General features: G+C 51.0%; 1 long non-coding RNA gene across 1 annotated transcript; it reads right to left on the reverse strand.

Moving 5' to 3' along the window:
- Positions 1-254: 254 nt before the first annotated feature.
- LOC132510737 (uncharacterized) lies at positions 255-1,198 on the reverse strand. The gene is made up of 2 exons (XR_009537416.1): positions 1,089-1,198; positions 255-341 (listed from the first exon to the last, which is right to left on the reverse strand). It is a non-coding gene; the product is annotated as an uncharacterized LOC132510737 (long non-coding RNA).
- Between the last annotated feature and the right edge of the window lie 2,127 nt (positions 1,199-3,325).

Here is a 3,325-nt window from a genome sequence, read left to right on the forward strand (position 1 = left end):
TGAGTATTTTGTTTTTTTCAGGCAGGAAGATAAATCTGACCCCTGTTACTTCCTCTTGGGCAGGAGCATAAGTCTATCAATTAGATTTTACTGCATAACAAACCACCCAAGACATAGTGGCTTAAAACAAGCATTCATTTGCTCATGATTTGGCAGTTTGGGTTGGGCAGTTCTGCTGTCTTGGCTGGGCTAACCCATGGGCCTGCAGACAGCTGTGAGTCAGCCAGGTGACTCTCTTTCCTGGGCATTTGCCGGCTGTTGACTGGAGTGATGGGGCCAATGGGCCACGTGTCTCATCAGCCAGCCGGCTAGCCTGGCCTCCTTCACATGGTCTCTCGGTTCTAAGAGCATGAGAAAGCAAGGCTCCATGATTCAAGTCTATTCCAGCATCACTTTTGCTATCGTCCCTTTGGCCAAAGCAAGTCACGAACTCAGATTCACGGGCTTAAGAAATAGACTCCACCTCTTGTTGAGAGGAGCTACGAGGTCACGTTGCAAGGGCACAAATACAGGAGGGCGAGAATGTGTATGATTTTTTAGGATGAGTCTATCAATAGCCATCATTACTTCGCTTTAATCCTCACAGCAAGCCAGGAGGTGGATCTTACCATTGACGTTTCACAGATGAGAAGAAAACTGAGGCTCAGAGACATTTAGAGTTGCATACGATCTCACAGCTAGCAAAAGGCAGAGCCAGGACTTGAACCAGGGTCTGCTTGACTCAGCTCTTCCTGTAGTCACTGCCTCATATGCTGGGTGTGGCGTGTGTGCACGCGTGTGTGATTCCGATTAGGTGCATCTGTGTTCAGCACCATCAGTTGTTCATCCCCTACCCTGGTCCCTGCTGCCCTGTGGAGCTGCCCATGCTTTGGATCTTTCCTGATACTCCCATCCTCCCTCCCCAGACAGAAGGCCCTGGCCTGGGACCCTCCTCTCAGGCCCTCTGGGCTGATGGATGCTTGGAAGGGACAGCTGTGTGTCGGTGTCTGTGTGCAGGAGCTCGAAGGTGCCCTTGACCTCTCTTCCCACCCAGCTTGCTTCTCAGTTGGTTGGTCCTTTCTCTCTGTGCTGCTTCGAAGCCTCCTTACCTCCATGGTCTCCTTTGTCCCCATCTTTCCCTCAGGCCAAAGACAGATGGGCTCATGTCTGATCCCACCACTCTACTGTCATCAGACCTTCGGTGTCTTCTGACTTTTTTTTCCTAGATGAAAGCTATATTTATCTTCCTGGCATCCAAGCCCTCCATGATCTCATCCTAACCTATTTATCCAGCCTGTTTCTCACTGATCAGGTTCACTGCCTCCATAATTTAGCCAAGGGCACCGTGGCTTTGCCCCCGCTGGGTCTGGCCCCTGGATTGTCCTCCATTTCTGCATGGCCAATGCCTCCTCCCTTGTGACACCTCCTTGCTCTAGTTTATGTGTCATGTCTGATCATTCCATTCAGGCTGTAACTTCCTGAGGGAACAGACCTTGACTAGTTGCAGAGCTTTCTGTGGTGCCTGGTACCGAACTGGTGTTCAGTGAGGTGCCCCAGAGGAAGACAATCTGAGAGACACACTGCCTCACTCTCCACCCCGGGAGGCCCCACTGTCGAGTTCTGTGAGACTGACCTGTGTCCTCACAGTAAATTTCCCCTCTCTGCCCAAAATAGTTTAGATGAGTTCCTGTTACTGGAAATCAAGAGAATCTTGGTCAGGATAGGAAGAATGTGTGGTGTTTTAGCTTTCCTGGATAATATTTATTGGAATCTTGGAAGCCTTAAACACAAAGATGCTCTTTAGTGGTGGAAACCTCAGGGAGTAGAGGCAGTTAAGAAGAGAAGGTATTGTATCTGGGGATTAGAAGGGTGTGCTTTGCTGTTCCTCAGGGGACAGCTTCTCGGACTGTATGTATAGCTCGTTCAGGGACAGGAGAGGGGAGGTGTCTCCGAGGGTAGTTGTGACAGAGGCCTCAGGAGACCACCAGTCGGCTCCCCATTTGGTAGATTCCTGGCTCTTCCTTGAATTACACTCTGAGGGACATTGCTTCTGTGACCACTTGTCTACAGCCTTGGTTTCCAGTTTGGACCTAAGCTCTGCCTTATTGTGACAAAAGCAGCTAGTGCTGCAGGAGGAAGCCCAGGCCCTGGGAGGGGATCAGGAGAATTCTCTGTCTTTGTGTGGTGCTTTCAGCCCAGAGACAGGCACAGAGAGCCTTTCCCAGGATCCCCCGCAATTCCAGCCCAAGACTGAGGCCCTGACAAAGCAAGTGGAGCTCCAGTGGCTGAATAAAATCTTGTGGGCTCTAGAGCAAGGTCAAGTGCACCTCATGACCTTGGGGGAGGGGAAGAGAGTACAAAAGAGGCTGTGTGAATGCACCAGTGGGGTGGCAGAGAAGTGGGCAGGCTAGGGGGCAGTGCCGCTGGCTGGGATACCCACAGTGCTGGCCAGCAGACACTTCTCTTCTCTCCTCAGGCATGCTTTGAGGTAGGTAGACCATGAGACTTGCTGAGGCTAATGAAATGTGAGTGAAAGTGACATATGTCCCTTCCAGGTGGAAGCTTTTTCAAAAAAATCACGTTGAAAAAAAAAAAATCACGTTGAGTATTTATTTATTTATTTTGGGCTGCGTTGGGTCTTCATTGCTGCGCGTGGGCTTTCTCTAGTTGCGGCGAGCAGGGGCTACTCTTTGTTGTGGTGCGCGGGCTTCTCATTGCAGTGGCTTCTCTTGTTGCGGAGCACGGGCTCTAGGCACTCGGGCTTCAGTAGTTGTGGCTTGCGGGCTTCAGTAGTTGTGGCTCGCGGGCTCTAGAGCACAGGCTCAGTAGTTGTGGCGCACGGGCTTAGTTGCTCCGCGGCCTGTGGGATCTTCCCGGACCAGGGCTCGAACCAGTGTCTCCTGCATTGGCAGGTGGATTCTTAACCACTGTACCACCAGTTAAGTCCCAAGGTGGAAGCTTTAAAAGCCAGTGTTTGAGTTGCCACATCCCCTTTCCCATGGGCTGTAGTGAAGGTGGATGAAGTCTCATTAGCCTGGTTTCCTGAGTAATGATGATGAGCAGATCTGCCCACCCTCCCATGCTGACCATGAGATTTGGGGGTTATTTGTTACAGCAGCATAACCTAAACTGTCCTGAAGATACAACAGAGGAGTGAGGATTTTAGATGTTTAAGGAAGGTGGAGAGACAGCTTCAGTTTGTTTCCTGGCATGTGTGTCAGCCTCAGAGAAGTCCTGCAGGGGAGGGGTCTAAGAAGACAGAGACCACTTTTAGGGGCTCTGCCTCTCTCCAGCTGACCCTGGTTCCCTGGATTTTGGGGATGGTGACACACTGACTATTCCCCCA

This window comes from Lagenorhynchus albirostris, chromosome 20 (assembly GCF_949774975.1).
Source record: "Lagenorhynchus albirostris chromosome 20, mLagAlb1.1, whole genome shotgun sequence".
Taxonomy (NCBI): Eukaryota; Metazoa; Chordata; class Mammalia; order Artiodactyla; family Delphinidae; genus Lagenorhynchus; species Lagenorhynchus albirostris.